This window comes from Macaca fascicularis, chromosome 18, assembly GCF_037993035.2.
Source record: "Macaca fascicularis isolate 582-1 chromosome 18, T2T-MFA8v1.1".
Classification (NCBI taxonomy): Eukaryota; Metazoa; Chordata; class Mammalia; order Primates; family Cercopithecidae; genus Macaca; species Macaca fascicularis.
Window position 1 is genome coordinate 26,101,323 of NC_088392.1, and position 18,748 is coordinate 26,120,070.

At 38.0% G+C, this 18,748-nt stretch overlaps 1 protein-coding gene across 6 annotated transcripts in view; it reads right to left on the bottom strand.

The window, feature by feature from the left end:
• Positions 1-18,748, bottom strand: part of RAB27B (RAB27B, member RAS oncogene family) — a 166,501-nt gene that overhangs the window by 17,014 nt on the left and 130,739 nt on the right. The window lies entirely within an intron of this gene.

An 18,748-nucleotide genomic window follows, 5' to 3' on the forward strand; every position in this document is an offset into this window, starting at 1 on the left:
TAGGAAGAGGAGAGAGTCACAGGGAACAGAAAACCCAGTTCAAGATTATGCAGATATCCTACAGAGAGACGTCACTTATAGACAGATAATGGAAGAAAAAAGCAGAGGGATATGTTTTGCATCTATCCATGCAGGATGAGCCTTCTATATAATCTGTATACAAATTATTCCTTTTTAATTTAAAACATTTAACAACTGACATGACAAGCTTTAATCCTGTACTGGTAACACCGAGAATACCAGGACATGTATTTGACTGACACAATTGCCTACTTGGTGAATTCTCCACTCTTGAGTAGAGCAAAATAATTTACTGCTCAGTACAACTTCCTGAATCATGGGCTATATTAATAGAAATGGGTCATATCTCATGTGAAGGAAGGCCTATGCAGATTTTTCTAGAATGCAAAGGTTTATCTCAGTATTATGTGAGAGGGAGGAAAACTTCCCCACTCCCGAAGATCCAGAAAACACTGTATTCTTTAAGCATTCTGGGATAATTAAAATTAAATTTCAACAACAGCCTATTCTATGGACATGATATGGTTAGAGTTTGTGTCCCTACTCAAATGTCATCCTGAATTGTAATCCCCATAATCCCCACATGTCAAGGGAGAGGCCAGGTGGAGGTAATTGAATCATGGGGGTGGTTTCCCCATGCTGTTCTCATGATAGTGAGTGAGTTCTCACAAGATCTGACGGCTTTATAAGGGGCTCTTCCCACTTTCGCTATCTCTCTCTCTCCTGCTGCCTTGTGAAGAAGATGCCTAGCTTTCTCCTCACCTTCCGCCATGATTGTAAGTTTCCTGAGGACTCCCCCAGCCACACTGAACTGTTAGTCAATTAAACCTCTTTCCTTTATAAATTACCTAGTCTTGGGCAGTTCTTTACAGCAGTATGAAAATGGACTAATACAGGACATATCTAAAATTACTAGATAATTCTAATAAATTTTTATGTGTAAAAAAAATTGGTACATGTACATGTTCAAAAAATTAAAACAATTTTTTTGTTTTTATATTGTTACTTTAGTCACCTATCAAAACTGAAAACTTTTATGTCTTTGGGTAAATAATGATGAAGAATAGAATGAGGTACTCATCAAATAATCTGGTATCATTATATCATTTGGAATATTTGCATTGCTTTACATTATACTTTATTATGAATGTATGTTTCTTTCATGAATTAATGCTTTTTGAGGTAGGATGTTTTTAAAGTTGCAAATTCATACTTTTACTCTAAAGCTTCCCTGCCGTATAACACACTTTCTTCACTAGTAGAGCTCTCTGGATGGATTTTTGCTGACCATCGGTGTTCTCTTTAAAAAAAAGAGAAAGAAAAATAAAAGATCTAGACAAAGAATAATCATTTCTTAGGAAGAGATCCACAGCACCCATCAAGACCAGTCTTCCTTAATAAAAGGATACATGTCTCAAGTATTGCCATGAAGGATACACATGTCTCAATTATTCCAATATAGACATTGGAAAATGTCTATATTGTGTGACTGCATAGAATTGACTGGCATCGACCTTCCCTGGCTTAGGTGATCCTCCCAACTCAACCTTCCTGGTAGCTGGGACTACAAACACATGCCTCCAAACCTGGTTATTTTTGTGCGTATTTTTTGTATAAATGGGGTTTCACCATGTTGCCCAGGCTGGTTTCAAACTCCTGGGCTCAAGTAATCCACCCTCTTCAGCTCCCCAAAGTGCTGGGAAGACATGAGCCACCACACCCAGCCTGGTAAAATATTTCACCAGGACTGTATCATTGAATATGTTGCTGCTCTTATTCTTACTTGCTGCTCTTGGTCAACCCAAATGGGTAGCTAAAGGAGTTTTCTGCTGAAGTGGTATGATTTCCCCCCACACTTAAGGTCTGTTATCACCATCACTCTACCTTTTTCTCTCTTCCCCTAAACTTGCTCACGTAAAACTATTTTGGAGGGTGATAATGTTTGCCATTTCACCAGTAGAACTGGATGAAACTGTTAATTTTCAGAAAAAAAGACAGTGCTGAAATTTATTCTAAGATATTAGTAACTAAAGCCAAATTCTTCCCTAGGCAAGAGCCTTAATTTTTTGAGCAGAGTTTTTGGGGTGGGGGTGTGAAATTGAAGACACTAGATTCTGTGGCTCCCTGAAAAAATGAAAAGAATGGAGTCAATAAGACACACCTACATACTTTAAAATTTTGCTTACAGTTAACTTTTTTTTTTTTTTTTTTTGGCAAATGTGTGTGTATGCATGCGTGACAGTCTCAAGAAATGCTAAGTCATGAGCAAATCTAGTTAAATGTCTTCAATACATAGTGTTAGGCCCAAAGATGAAAACTTTAAAAATGGAAGTTCTAGTCTAGCTTCTGACAAGGTATGAATTTACTTAAAAGTGAAATAAGGATGTGAGAAAATACAATGTAATTTTGCAAGATAGAATGATTAATTGATAAATGAGTTAAATCCTGGTTGTGTTTTCAATTCAAACAAAACAGTGTCTTCATGGACTGCAGTGATCCAAGAAGATTGCAGAGGAAGGAAAATTTGCATTTAACCTTATAGCAGGGAGGGGAATTAGACATGAGGAGAGGAGATACAGGACCATGGCATGAGAGATTACTTTCCACTTGTAGAATGAGAACACTACCACTTGCCAACTACATGACCTATCATGTTTTCCTGATTGGCAGGCAGATTGTTCTCCGTTGTTTGCACATAAACCTGCCTGGGGCAATACTGGTGCTACCTCCTAGTCAAAGTCTAATCCAGAGTGAACAATCCAGGCTAACACAAATCAGTTCCACTGTGGCCCACACTGCCTCTTTGCTATAAGTGGGTGCTGGACACTTTGTGACATTTAACACAAATTCCACCTGAAATGAATGCAAAGTTTGGCACTGTGGAAAAATCTTTATTTTTCCATAGGCTATTTGACATATTAAGCTAGGTATGAGATAGTTAACTTCTAAGCTTCTTTCAAAAATGAATTTTACTTCTTATTTTTTATATCACTACTCTCCTCTCTCTCTATGTCTACCTCTCTCAACACACACACACACACAGACACACACACACAGTATTTGGCTCAGCTCCTCTTTTTATTATTATGTGATTTTTTTGAATCCTAAAATCATATAGCCTCAACATTCTATTGTTGGTTGTTGGCATGGCAAATACACCATAAAAAAAAGTCTTGGCAAAGTTTCCTAGAACTGGGCTAAAAAAATGATGTGGGAAGGATCAAAAGGCTGACAAGTTTAACCTTTTGTTTATTCCTGCACAGTGGCTGATGGTCTTGCTGGTTCTTGGTTCTGTGGATATAAAAGGGAAGAAAAGGTCAGAAGACTACAGTGTTTCAGGAAATGCATCTCACTCAGTCCTTATCATGGTGTCACAAGCTGTACCACAAGAACCAGGAGGACTTTTAGATACAGAGGAGCACTTCATGGGAAGGCGAGGGGCTGAAAAGAGTAGGGAAAAGAACTGAAATGTATCACACCCATGAGGCTCTGTTTAATGAATAATTGTAAAGGTAAAAAGGAGCCCAAGTAATCAGGTGGTGTAGCCCCTCAATTTTTGGATGAGAAGTCACATGCAGAGAAGGAAAATCCAAGATTATTATTATAATTTGAAATACAAAGTGTGTTAGATAGGAACAAGGTAGGAATATTTTTATTTTATATAGAAAGGGAATTTTATCCTGGATATATGCAGAAACAGAATTTCCATAGCTAGAATATCTCAAACGAAGTTGCTCATGGATTCACTCTTACCCACTCTACCTCTCAGCTCCCCCTATTTTTGTTTAATGTAAGTTCCATTAGCACAGAAACTTGATCTCTTTTGTCTACTGCTGGATTCACAGAGCTCAGCTCAGTGGCTGTCATATAGAAGGAGCTCAATACATATTTGTTGAGTGTATAAATTTATTTAAGCTATCTGCAGCCATGCAAATGTCATGATTAATGAAATTAATCTCATGAGCCATTTGTGGAAGAGGTATGCATCCGAGTGCAAGGACTTGGATTCTCCCTTCTTATCAGTGAGGTGAGTGCTTAGATTAAAGGATCACTGTAGTGCTTTCCAGGTCTGGCTTCCTGAGCTCATTTTTGTTTTTTTTTCTTTTCTCTTCTTTCTTTCTTTCTTTCTTTTTTTTTTTTTTTTTTAGACAGAATTTCACTCTTGTTGCCCAGGCTGGAGTGCAATGGAGCCATCTCAGCTCACGGCAACCTCCGCCTCCTGGGTTCAAGTGATTCTCCTGTCTCAGCCTCCTGAGTAGCTGGGATTACAGGCATGTACCACCACGCCCAGCTAATTTTGTATTTTTAGTAGAGACGGGGTTTCTCCATGTTAGTCAGGCTGGTCTTGAACTCCCGACCTCAGGCGATCTGCCGGCCTCGGCCTCCCAAAGTGCTGGGATTACAGGCATGAGCCACTGCGCCTGGCCCCTGAGCTCATTTTTCTCTTAAGTTGCACAAGAGTACAAAACCTTCTCAAAATAGAATATTTATATCTTCAGAGGAATAGTTTCAAATAACATGAGAAAAGGCAAAGCACAGAGAAACTGCACTCAAAAGTGAAATTTGTGCTGGCAGAGAACACATAAAGCTGTTAATTGAATAGGTCAGGGCTCAGAGAACTGGGATCCTCCGTATAAGCATCAATTTGCCATCTAACATACCCTCATTACTACCTCTTATTTGCATGGCATTTTGCATGGCTCTGAGGATATACTCCTTGCTTGCCAGTGGGGAGCTTGGCAAATGCTACAGTTACATGTTGATGGCTACTCCACATTTGGAATCACCCACACACATTTTGGTGCTCTTTGCTAGTGTACTGGATAACAATCTCAAGAATGCCTTGACAAACTATGAACCTGTGACTTTAACATATTAAATTAACAGAAACCAATTTAATTTTTTTTTTTTTTTTTTTGAGACAGAGTCTTTGTTGCCCAGGCTGGAGTGCAGTGGCCCAGACAAGGCTCACTGCAGGCTCCGCCTCCCAGGTTCACGCCATTCTCCTGCCTCAGCCTCCCAAGTAGGTGGGACTACAGGTGCCCGCCACCACGCCCGGCTAATTTTTTGTATTTTCAGGGGAGACGGGGTTTCACCGTGTTAGCCAGAATAGTCTCGATCTCCTGACCTCGTGATTTGCCCACCTCCACAACTTAAATATTCTTAAGGCACTTCGGAAATCTCAAAATAGTAGGCAGATAAGGTATCAGCGACATTTCTTTGCATTCCATGTACAAAGTGTCAATAAAATAAAGCTGTCAAGCACAAGATATTGATTGACTATGAAATACTCGTTCCCGTAACCACATTTATGCCCTGAAGGTTAGAATTAAACTATGGGTGGCTAAAGTACTCTAAGGACCTTCTGACTACCAAGAGAACAGAAGGTATGTTTCTGAGGGAAGGGGAAGTTTCTTTAGTGTACTTTTTTTTTAGCATTTTGTTCTATTAGGAAGGCAGTTAATTTTTATTTCAACTCTACTTAAGGACTATCTAGAATTAATTCATGAGTATCCGCATGAAAGGTTTCAGATCACAATTGCAAACATAAATTAACATCAACCAAAAAATTACTTTTTCTCTAAATAACATATTTGCCTTTGGCTTAGTTTAGTTGCATCTTTTGAAACTATAGGAATATTCTTTCACTTTTTATTGCAGAAAGTTTCAAACATATACTAAGTTTGAGAGAATAGTATAATCAATTGCTCAGCTTCTAAATTATCAATATATAGCCATTCTTCTTTCATCTGCCTGATAACTCTCCACCTACCAGATTATTTCGAAGCAAATGTCAGACATGATGTTTTTTCATAAATAATTCAATACATATCTGTAGAACAAGATCTCTCAACCTTACCACGATTGGCATGGTATATATCTACAGAGAAGGTTATTATGTTGACTTCTTAAGAATTAGATAGGTCTGAAATCATGTGTTAATGATATTTTAACCTATATTTCACTTACAACACATCAAAGTCAAGTATGTTTTCATATGTTTAATGGTTTTTCAATTTATTATTTTGAATTTTCTAGATGTACAACCATATCCTTTCTTAATAGAGCTTTAAGGTCTTCCTCTCAAATTCTTATGCTTCCTTTGTTTTTTCTTATCCACTTTCACTGGCCAATATCTCTATCATAAAATTAAAGAGTAGTAGTGGGGAGTGGGTTTCTTTGTTTCTGATTTTAGTTGAAAATGTTTTTAGCGTTTTCCCATTAAGCAACATGCTGGCTACTTTTAACATGAGTGGTTATTAAATATGTTGATTGAACTTTCTTCCTCTATTGAGATGATCTTCTGATTTTTCTCCTTAGCTGGATTTTAATGGATTTCCTAATGTAGAATCATCTTTATATTTTTGAAATAAATTTTACTTGTTCATGATGTATCATTTTTAATGTGCTGTTGGGTTCTGTTTTTTATATTTTATCTAATTTTAAAAATTGGTATTCATAAGTAAAATTTGTCTTGTTTTTGAAACAATCTTTGGTTTTGACCTTTGCATTATATTAACTTCATAGAATGTAAAATGTTTCCATCTTTTCTGTGCTCTGAAATAGTTCATGTATTCTTGGGATTATCTGATTTTTAAATGTTAGAAAGAAATTCTATGTAAAACCACATTGTCCTGGTGATGTTGTCTGGGACTGTTTTCTGAATTATCTTCTGTTTTATTTGGTAATTGGTCCATTTAATCCTGTTTTTTCTTAGGTCAGTTTTGTAAAGCTGAAATTTTGTAGAATATTAACCATTCATCTAGGAATTCAAATGTACTTATATGGAGTTGTACAAACTATTTTCATATGATTTTTAAAATTCCCTCTGTTTTGATACTTATTTCCTACTTGACATTTCTAATTCTGTATATTTGTACCTATTTGTGGAAGGCTTTGGAAAACAAAGCACCAGTGTTATTTCTTCAAGAGTTTATTTTTATTAATAATATAGCCTATGTCATTAATTCTATTTCCTACCACCATTCACTTTTCGCTTAGAGTGTCCTCTTCAGCACTACTCTTGTCTTCTAAATTTAATCACACCCACAATTCTGCTGTCCATGAGTTCTCGCACTTCTCCAGTTTTACTCCAGTTTCTATACACCAACTAATAGACAAGTACTGTGAGGTTAATTTCTAGTGAACCTTGAAAATCTGGACATGAATTTGCTAAAACCCACATTTGCTCAAGGAACATTCTTGCTGGGAACTCTGACGCTTGTCAATAATGTTTTGTAGTCAGTGTTGGGAAAGGACTTTTCCCTGATCTAAGACATTTTGCCTGAATTGAATGTGTTTTTAAATCACTGTTTACTAATAATATTGATCAATTCAGATCAACGCTTGTCATGCATTTCCCTGCTACAAATGATTACAACTCAGCAGGACCCAAACCAGCACAAAGCTATTTTGTTCCCAGGTGCAGAACAATATTGTCAGATACTCCAAATGGATTCCATCTGAGAACAACATGAAAGCAAAGGGCTAGTATTATCCCTGAAGCTCACATACGCCCATGGATAGAAAGTGAATCCCTAATTAATATATCCTTTAGAACACTGTTTTGCAGATAAGACCCAAATCTCAGGGTTAGTTAAAACAATTTAGGCTTTTGTCTTCAGGTGAGTAAATGATCAGGAGGAACAAAACAGTACTACACAAATTTGCTGTTTCAGATTCAGAGAAGACTTTGCGAGATTGTGTTTATGGGCTATAAGTAATTGAGAAACATTTTAAAATGCTGATAGCCTAAAATATCTCTTAATAAAAACAGAGAGTTTAGTTCATGACCAGCCTGGCCAACATGGTGAAACCCCATCTCTACTAAAAATGCAAACATTAGCCAGGCATGGTGGTACACGTCTATAATCCCAGCTACTCAGGAGGCTGAGGCAGGAGAATCACTTGAACCCGGGAGGCAAAGGAGGTTGCAGTGAGCTGAGATCACACCGTTGTACTCTAGCCTGGGCAATAAGAGAGAAACTCCATCTCAAAAAACAAATAAACAAGCAAACAACAACAACAAAACAGAGAGTTTAGAATGTCACATCCTTCTTGGAAACATAAATGATAAATGTGTGCAATGCCAAAGCGTGCCCAGGGTTATGCTGAGGGCTAGGTGTACTGGGCCTTTCTTGCATTGCTATAAAGGAATACCTGAGAGTGGGTAATTTGCAAGGAAAAAAGGTTTCATTCGCTCATGGTTCTGCAGGCTTTACAGGAAGCATGGTGCTGGCATTTGCTTGGCTTCTGGGGGAGGCCTCAAGAAGATTACAATCATAGTGGAAGGCAAAAGGGCAGCAGGCACATCATATGGTAAAAGCAGGAGCAAGCCACATACTTTTAAGTGACACAGCCAAGGTTCCTAACTGGGCATCAGAAGTAGAACACCACACTTAATTAGTTCAAGCTGGTGGCCAGAATAAGAATTTAGAGGCATCTCCCCCACTTAGCATCTCTCCCACTTTTATTTTAATAAAATAAAAACTAATCTTGTGCAAACACACTCACTATCACAAAGACAGCACCAAGCCATGAGGGAACCAACCCTGTGACCCAAACACCTCCCAACAGACCTCACCTCCAGCATTGGAAAACTCATTTTCAACATGCGATTTGGACGGGGACAAATCTCCGAACTATATCACTAGGTGTGTGTGCAGTTCCATGGGAAGCCACGAGTTTCTTTGGTAAATACTTTGCGCTACTGAGGTTTGAGGTGGTGAGAGAGGCAGGCAAGTTCTCGTTTTTTTCTCATGGATTCCTATTGAGTCTTGCTTCCCCTACTTCATGTCCATATTTCTTCGCTGCCCCTGGTTCTGCTAACTTCAGGTTCATAAGACATAAAAGCACCAGGTGGCCGGGCGTGGTGGCTCACACCTGTAATCCCAGCACTTTGGGAGTCCGAGGCAGGCGAATCACGAGGTCAGGAGTTCAAGACCAGCCTGACCAACATGGTGAAACCCCGTCTCTACTAAAAATACAAAAATTAGCCGGGCATGGTGGTGGGCGCCTGTAATTCCAGCTACTCGGGAGGCTGAGGCAGGAGAATCGCTTGAACCCGGGAGGCAGAGGTTGCAGTGAGCCGAGATAGTGTCACTGCACTCCAGTCTGGGCAATGGAGTGAGACTCCATCTCAGAAAAAACAAACAAACAAAAAGCACCAGGCTTACGAAGACTGCCCAGCCAGCTCCTACAATTGCATAAGGTCTAATCTGATTAATAATGCTATTGTTCAGTAGCACTCTGCAATGGGAATAGCACAGCCAAGGTTGTTGACTGCATATCAGTAGTAGAACACCACACCTAACTGGCTCAATCTGGTGGCCAGAGATAAGAATTTAGAGGTATCTCTGCCACTTAGCATCTCTCCCACGTTTATTTTAATAAAACAAAAGCTTATTTTAACCAAAAACTCATTTTTGGTTGTTATTATCGTTAAAATAAGTTTTTAAACTTAAACCAAAAAAAGTGGGCTCCCCACCTCCTGCTCTTTCCTTTAAAGAGACTGTTCAGGCATTTGCTCAATACTTTAGTGTGACCCACAGCCTACTCCTTATATACACTGCTAGTTGCCACGTGCTACGTGCTCTTCTTGTTCTCGGTCTGACTCTTCATGCCTGCCTTGTGTGACCTGGGGATGAAGGGCTGTCTCACTGACTCATCGCACCCTCCCTGCCCAGGATCTGTGCAGAAAAACCTTTGAACTTGTTTCCTGTTACGGCGGTACCTTGAATTTGTGCCTTCCATCAAAAACACGAGGAGTTGCCCCACATTGGGTTTTCTCCAGGACACCGAGGAGAAAAAACGGTTTGGCTCCCAGTGCCAGAATGATGGTCAGGCAGGCATAAACTGGACACAGGTCAGACAAGAGCCACCAGAGTGTCTGTCAGTATAAACATTACCTGTTTGAGGGATCCCTGCCCTCACCTCCCCTCCCGTCACAGGTAAGACAACTAGGGATCTGGGCTTCTGCCAGGTAAAAGAAGGATCCCTGCCAGGTGCAGTGGGTCAACCAGTAATCCCAGTACTTTGGGAAGCCAAAGCGGGCGGATCACCTGAGGTCAGGAGTTTGAGACCAGCCTGGGCAACATGGTGAAACCTGTCTCTACTGGAAATACAAAAAAAATTAGCCTGGTGTGGTGGCACATGCCTGTAATCCCAGCTACTAGGGAGGCTGAGGCGGGAGAGGTGCTTGAAACCAGGAAGCAGAGGTTGCAGTGAGAAGATATCGCGCCATTGCACTCCAGCCTGGGCTACAGAGCGAGACTCCGTCTGGGAGCGCGGGGTGGGGGGCAGGGGCGGGGGCGGGGAGGCGGGGAGAAGGAGCCCATCAGGATCCCCTGTTCACACTGTAAACACCCAAGTCCATCTGCCCTTCATTTCCCTTTAGGACAGTGTTGCTAGCAGGTCTGGGATTGGAACCCCAATTTAGCTGGGGGCTCTCAAAACACACTCATAGTGATTCTGGTTTTTTTGATAAAACTCTCACTGATAAAACTTTCCAGAATGTTGATAATCCAGCATCAGGTACCTGTCTTTATTTTTTTAAGTTTAGAAAATTAAAGTATAGATATTGTTACAGCTAGGATAGGGCCATGAACAGAGCTGCTATTTCAAATCTGACATTCTGCATAACTTACTTTTAACCTATACATTCCAGTTTTGAAAGACAGCCATATAATTACCATATGAAGGTATCCTGCTTATATATCCTAATAACCAGCTGAGAGGGTCTTTCAGTGAACTGGCCTATAGTTGAAGTGTCTATCACATATTCAATTTCAGTATTTCTATACTCACTGAAACAAAGTTATGAGCATTTAACATTAGCTTATTTAACTCTAAGGTGTAGTTTTGGCATTTCCCTCCAAATTCTCCAAAAGAAGACCTGTAGATGCTAACTTGTCTTAAAATCAAATAGCAAATGGATCAAAGAACTTTTGCTTTATATCCATCTATCGACCTTCAGCTCACATTGATGACAAGGAAGGGGAAAATTTGGCTCCTTGTCTAATTTACAGCCTATTAAGCCAAAGGAAGAATAACTGTTTCATGGTTTGGAATAGGGCACCTTCAGAGATTACTCTCAAGTTAAAGGCCTCGTGAAATCCATAAAGGGTAACTGGAAACTTCATAGATAGTTCTTTACAACATTATGGTATAGAATTTTATGGTTATTTACCCAGACAGGTACACTTGGCAATTTTTATGTACCGACTAACATAATTTCCACACAAATCTAATAAGTTTTCACCAAACAAAGCAAATTATGACTATGAAGAGAAAAGGGCCACACACATACACACACACAAAGCCATTGCAGTAACAATAGCAAAAATATAAAAAATTAGAAAGGAATATTTGAGGCAGCTCAAATGATAGTAGAAAAATGATAAAACAGTGCCTGATATGTATGTATGTATTTAATCATATATATACTTAATATATAATATATATTTAATCAGGTACTGTTCTATCATTATTCTATTATCATCTGAGTCTATTATCATTTAGTCTAAGCACTAAACACTAATGATTAACACATTTAGTCTTTAAAACAATGCCACAACACTACACATTTAATTTAATCCCTCTCAAAATCTAGTTGACTTTTCACAAAAATCACAAGCTGATCCTAAAATTCATATGAAAATGAAAGGGACACAGAATAGCCAAAACAATCTTGACTGAAAAATAATAAAGTTGGAGGACTTATACTTCTCAACTTCAAAACTTACTGCAAAGTTATAGTAATCAAGAGAGTGTAGCACTGGTATAAGGATAGACAAATAGATCAAAGGAAGACAAGTGGGAGTCTAGAAATAAACTCTTACATTTAGGGTCAATTGTGACAAGGGTGGCAGGACAAATAAATGGGAAAAAGAATAGTCCTTTCAACACAGAAGCTTTAATAGAAAAATTAACCTAAATGGATCATAGACCTAAATATAAGAGCTAAAACTATGAAACTCTTAGAAGAAAATATAGGAGTAAGTCTTCATAACTCTGGATTAGGTAATGATTTCTTAGACTCAAAAAAAAAAACAACAAATAAATTTAAAAATTCTGTGCTTCAATAGACACCATGAAAAAAAGGAAAATACAACCCCTAGGCTGGGTGAAAATACCTGCAAATCATATATGTGATAAGGAACTTGTATCCAGACTACATAAAGCACTCTTTAGCTCAATAAAAAGACAAATAAGCAAATTTTAAAAATGAGCAACGGCTTTGAAGAGATATCTTCTCAAAGACTGCATATAAATGGCACATGAAAAGAAGACAAAACAGCATTAGTTCTTAGAAAAGCATGAGTCAAAACCGCAATGAGATATCACTTTACACCCACAAGGATAGGTATAAAGAGATGGACAGTAACAAGTGTTGTTGAGGATGTAGAAAGTTGCAACCCTCCTATATTGCTGGTGGGAATGTAAACGGAGCAGCCACATTGGAAAACAGTTTGGCAATTCTCCAAAAATTTAAACATAGATTTAACGCATGACCCAATGATTCCACATCTGGGTCTAGACACAAAAGAAATGAAAACATATATTCACTCAAAGACTTGTACATGAATGCTCATAGCAGCATTATTGATAATAGCCCCAAATTATAAACAAACCAAATGTCCATCCACTGAATGTGTAAACAAAATGTGGCATGTATGTACAATTCAATGTTATTCTCCATAGAAAGGAATGAAGTGCTTATAAGGCAACAATATGGGTAAACCTTGAAGACATTATGTTAAAGTAACAAAATCAGAAGCAAAAGCCAAATATTTTATGATTCTGTTCATATGAAATGTCCAGAATAGATAAATCCGTATAGACATAATGTATAGGCGCTTTTGCCAGCAGCTGGTGAGAGGAGGATTGAGGAATGACTGCCAGTGGATATGGGTTTCTTCGGACGAAGGGTGAAAGTGTTCTGGATTTAAATAGTAATGGTAGCACAACTTTGTGCATATTCTAAAAAAACACTGAACTGTACTCTTTAAAAGAATAGATTTTATGATACATGAATTACATTTCAATAACGCTGTTATTGAAAACCCCAACAAGGTAAGAATGTTATATTTTCTCTTACAAATAATTTTTCAGGCCTAGCTCTACAACACTTGTTTGTTTGCATTGTAGTTACTTACTAGTAAGTATCATGCATATTCAAACAATAATACCCTCCTGAAACCAAATTGAAATTGCCTATAGAATACATTTTATCTATAGGCCATAGAATACATTTCTATCAAAAATTAGAAAAGAATATTTGAGACAACTCAAATGATAATAGAATAATGATAAAACAGGGACTGATGTAGATAAATATATTCAAACATATATACCTTTAATCACCTATATATTTAATCATATATTATATATATTTAATCAGGTACTGTTCTATCATTATTCTATTATCATCTGAGTCTATTATCATTTAGTCTAATCACTAAACAGTAACGATTAACACATTTAATCTTTAAAACAATGCCACAACACTACACATTCAACTTATTCCTTCTCAAACTCTAGCTACCTTTTTCCAAAAATCACAAGCTGATCTTAAAAACTCATATGGAAATGAAAGGGACACAGAATAGCCAAAACAATCTTGACTAAAAAATAATTCTCACAAATAAAGTAATTCATTATTTATAAAAATGTTTGTTATTTGACAAAGTTCCAACAGCCAATCTACTGTGCACATGTGCTTACAGATCAGGAGTGAGTAGTTGAAAATCATTGAGAAACAGCAGGGCAGGTTGGTGATCCAGGCACCGCCAAGCGATCCTGGATCAGAACTGGAGCATGTATATAATCCAGTGGGTCCCACACTGGGGATCATCAATATTCCCTGTGAAGTTTACAAATACCAACTCGAGGGACTCTCTGGATAAGCTGAAGCAGAATGTCTTCAGGCAGGTCTTGGACAAATGGGAGCTTAAATATTCCACTAGGAATCAACAGAAGAGCAACCAGGTCTGGAAACTATTTTTCTCCATCCTCATCCTTCACTTTGAGACATGTCTAGAAGGCACTATTCCAGAATCTTGAGACTCTATAAATCCCTTCAGCACCCCATTCCAGTGTAGAAAACCCATTGGTCAAGAAAAGAGCCTATTTATCTATTAATAATTTGATCCTGTGGCAGTTTAGAGCAATTTCTCCTTACTGATGGCTATCAGCAAAGCTTGGCACATAGCTTGCAGATTTCTCCTTCTGCTGAAAACTGTTATAAATGTCCTTAATATGCTTTCCCCACTACATATGATTTTGTTCCCTCACAAATTCTAAATTTCCCTGAAAAATAGGAGTAGCCCCCAAAATATTATAATTTTACTCACTCAAAACAGATGCACTGAGATGTTATATAAATGTTTGGATTAAATAAACTCACTTCAAGAATTTTTGGAAAGATTTATCATTTGATTTCAAAAATTGTTCTGCTTGTCTTCTTAAGTTGGTTGCATGACTCAATTTTTCTAAGGGAGTCATGCTTTTTTTTTTCTTTAAATGCTTTCCTAGATCCTTTCTGCCAGGACTCCAGCTAAGGAACAAGAAAAATAAATGTAAATTGCTTGAAATTCTGTGAAGCTGTATATTGAAAGAATCTTTCAAATAAGTCTCTTCTGAGACTGAAAACACTTGTGATGCGATGAAGCAGAACCAATGTCATTGAGCAGACTAGGAAGTACACCCAAAGAGGCCAATGCCTTCCCTAAGATCAGTCACCAAGACAGGAAAACGGGTTTTCCTAACTTAGTGGTTCTCAAACTTGGCTGCTTTAAAAACTCCCCAGTGCCCAGGCCATACACCAATTTAAGTATTGTAAATCTGAATTCTGATATGACAAAAGTATGTGTACCTTTTAACACTCTCCCTAATGATTCCAACATGTAACCAGGGCTAAGAAGCACTGCCCTACCTCTTAGTCCAGAAACTCCTCACTGCCAATGAATGATTCCTAAGTCTCACTCTACAGCTACTAGAAGAGTAGACCACACTCATAAAGATATGTCTTTTCCTAAGACAGTGCTTAGTTAGGAAGATGGCTCCTTTCCCACCATAGGCACCTGATTCAATGGGCTCACCAGCACCAGTCGCAGCATGATTCATTGCCCTTATCATGAAAATGATATGCCACCCTCAGTGAAGCAGATAATCCATCATTTTTCTCTGTAGATTTAGGTGATATACGAAAGCATATTACATTTATATATGCAAATTGAAGTTTCTACTCCTAAACAACGTCTCCATAGAGAAAAAGATTTGGTTTTAAGTTAAAAATATGGCTCGTTTAATAAAATGCTTTATTAAGTTTTCTGACATTGGCTTATTACTTGCAAATTGGGTTCATTTTCTAGGTAACAGCTGCTTTGAGGAAGTCATGCCAAAGTTCCACTGCTTTGCTTTGTTATCAGAGAAAGGACAAGCTAATCAAAATATCTGCCTACAAGTTCTGCCTCTCTGAGATGTGGGGAAGCTGAATTAGATAGCATCTATGGGTTCGTAGGCAAATATCTATGAAAATAAGATGTGTCATTTTATTAAAAATTTCTCACTTAAATATAATTCTAGATAACTCACAGAGCCATTTGATTCCAAGGAAAAGCCAAGATCTCTTTAGAAAAAGAATGTTGGCTATTCATTGTTTTAGCAGATATTTTACAAGAAGCATTTTATGAGTTGAATAAATGCTGGAAAATGGATATTATATCTACAGAGTATGGAGTTAGTCCAAAGAAGGTGCGTGTTTGTTTCACCAGTCTCTTTCTACCCTACATAGATGCCTATGGAAATAAAAATCTCTGACTTGGAACTTTCCTTCTGCGATGTGCACAATTTGAAACTGAACAGAAAATAAGGAAGGCAATTACATATGATTCTTAACTCTTATGTGATTGGGGAAAATATTTCTTCATCTGCTAACTTATTTGGAATGAATTCTACCTCAGAAAATCTAGGGTTCTAAATCTGACAGAGGAGTTCAGAGGAGAGAGGAAAAACTCATAAAGGGATGTGTGGTGGGGTGGGCAGAAATAATCAGGAGGGCTTCATGGAGGAGGTGAGATGAGAGCTGGAGTTTGATAGCGAAAGGAGTTAGGGAGAGCTGGAATGAGGAGAGTGGTGGTCCTGGAGGTAGAATATGCACGAATGTCATTGGTTACAGGAGATTCGGTTTAGATGGAAGCAGAAGCTTCTGGGGCCTTGGCAGATGAGGTGGGATCCGAAGGGTCATTGTTGTCTATGGTATAATGGAAAGAGGCAGGCATTGGAATCCACAGCCCTGAGTTGAGAAGCTCAATTTTAGCCATTTACCAACTACAGGAAAAAGTACTTAACCCTTGATTCTTAGGATGTTTATCTGCAGTCGTGCGTATGTAACATACCTGGCTCCCTCCCTTGAAGAGGAATTCACACGAATTCCTCTCCACTCTTGACATGCCAAGAAATAGGGAACCACAAAACCCTTTTGACAAGTACCCAATCTAACAAAAACACAAAACAACTAATCAATTATTATAGGCTACTTATTAATCTAACTGAAGTTACCAACTTCATCAGAGCAAAGGTAGTATAGAAATCTCAAGGGAAAGGCATGGCTGAGTTTTTAAAATCTGGTTTTACTTCTGCTTCACAAAGCACTAGATTATGCACTAGATGATTTCAGCCACTTCATCCCCTACTGGAGCTCTGATTAAAAATACAATATGTCAACATTGACTAATTACAGCTTTAATGAGTCTACTGTTTACCTCTTGGAAGTAACCTAATTGTTTGACCATGTTTCAAACTCGCCTAGTGTTTTCCAATATAAAACATTTATAATTTTGTCTTTGTCGAGTTTCACTCTCCAGCTGTTACTGGTGAGAAAAGTCATCATTAGCACAAAGACATTTACAGCTATGACCACCTTTCCCGCTGCTGGGTGCTTTTTAAAGTTTAATCAGAACAGAGCAGAAGGCAGATTCTTGGTGCCTCACTCAGAGCCTGCTAAGGATATGACAACGGAGAGTGCCATTCCCAATTCTACAATATTCTTTAGCTTTCAAATTGGTGATTTTTTTTGGATTAATTGCAATTTTTGGTTGACAAAAGTCATGAAATATTTGAAAGTGTGGATGGTTTAATGAAATTACACTTATAAAAAAGTTGCTACTTAGAACTGTGCATTATGCTTTTGCTAAACTTTTCATTAAGTTGGGACAGGGATCTTCATATGGAAACATATTCTGTTGACTACTGATATTCACAGTGACTGTTCTTGCTGAAAACGAATCACAAATTCAGTAATAAAATAAAATAAACATCAAGAATTGTAGTTCTTACAAACTAAGATTTGTTATAAGACAGTTGTTATGACATAGGTTTGCCTGTAATTTTCCGGACTTGATCTAAAAGGAGAGTTTGTGGCACTTGGAAAGGACACAGACTGGGCTGTGTTACATCTCATCTCTGCAAAGTCACCGCCCTGAAGCCTACTCCTGGCCAGGAAAAAATATGACAATTTCCATTAAAAAGTGACATGTTAATTTCTCATATATTTGAACAAAAGGGAACATATAACTTACTACATTAAGTCAAACACTAAAAGGTAAATGTTAACATTTTAGTGGAATAAAGATCACAAAAAGTTATCATTCACAAAGAATAGATTTGCTGTATCTGACACTTCCAGTTTATTGATGATCCAGTCTCAAAGAAATTCTTGGGGATCACTCTGCTCCTCCAGTGTCAAAGAATGCTCTTCCTGACTCGTTTCTGTTAATTTTTAAAAAGGCAAATCCAAATCCAAATTTTATTTTATAAGTTTCCAATAACCTAAACTGCAAGCAGTGAAGCGGAGAGAAGGGGATTTTTAACAGCTAAACTCACGAGTTTTCCTGCTGGAACCTGAGCCCATTTTGGTAGGTGTTATTCTTACAACAAAAGGCATAATTATGAAAACTAAAGGTTTACATGTTAAAGTTCAAGTATATAAATTCTAATGCATGGAATAACAAAATAGAAATGCTTCACATTTGCTCTATCTATGAATACATTGAGTTGAGTATATCACTGTATGTAACTATGAGAGGGTTTATATTTTAGAAGAATGTTAGCACTGTCCTTTTCTGATAATATTACTCAGTAGTTAATCAACTAGTTCATATTTACACGATGACGATTACAGGCTAATATAAAGGTCCATTATCTTTCTCCTAATCAAGCAAAGGTTGGGACTATGATGTTGTAAACTTTAAAATCTTCCAACATCATCTGAAAGAGCTGATTTTCCCTGGGATTTAAAATCGAAACTAGTTTTATAAATCTAACTAAGGGGGCGGGCGCGGTGGCTCACGCCTGTAATCCCAGCAGTTTGGGGGGCCGAGGCGGGCAGATCACCAGGTCAGGAGATCGAGACCATCCTGGCGAACACTGTGAAACCCCGTCTCTACTAAAAATACAAAAAAATTAGCCGGGCGTGCAGTCGCCTGTAGTTCCAGCTACGGGAGGCTGAGGCAGGAGAATGGCATGAACCCGGGGGGCGGAGCTTGCAGTGAGCGGAGATCCCGCCACTTCACTCCAACCTGGGCAACAGAGCGAGACTCCGTCTAAAAAAAAACAATAAATAAATAAAAAATTAAAAAGTAAATCTAAGGGGAAGATGATCGTGTTGAATATCCTTTATCTCATGGTATACAGGTTTATATTTTCTTAAGCAATCTAATTAAAT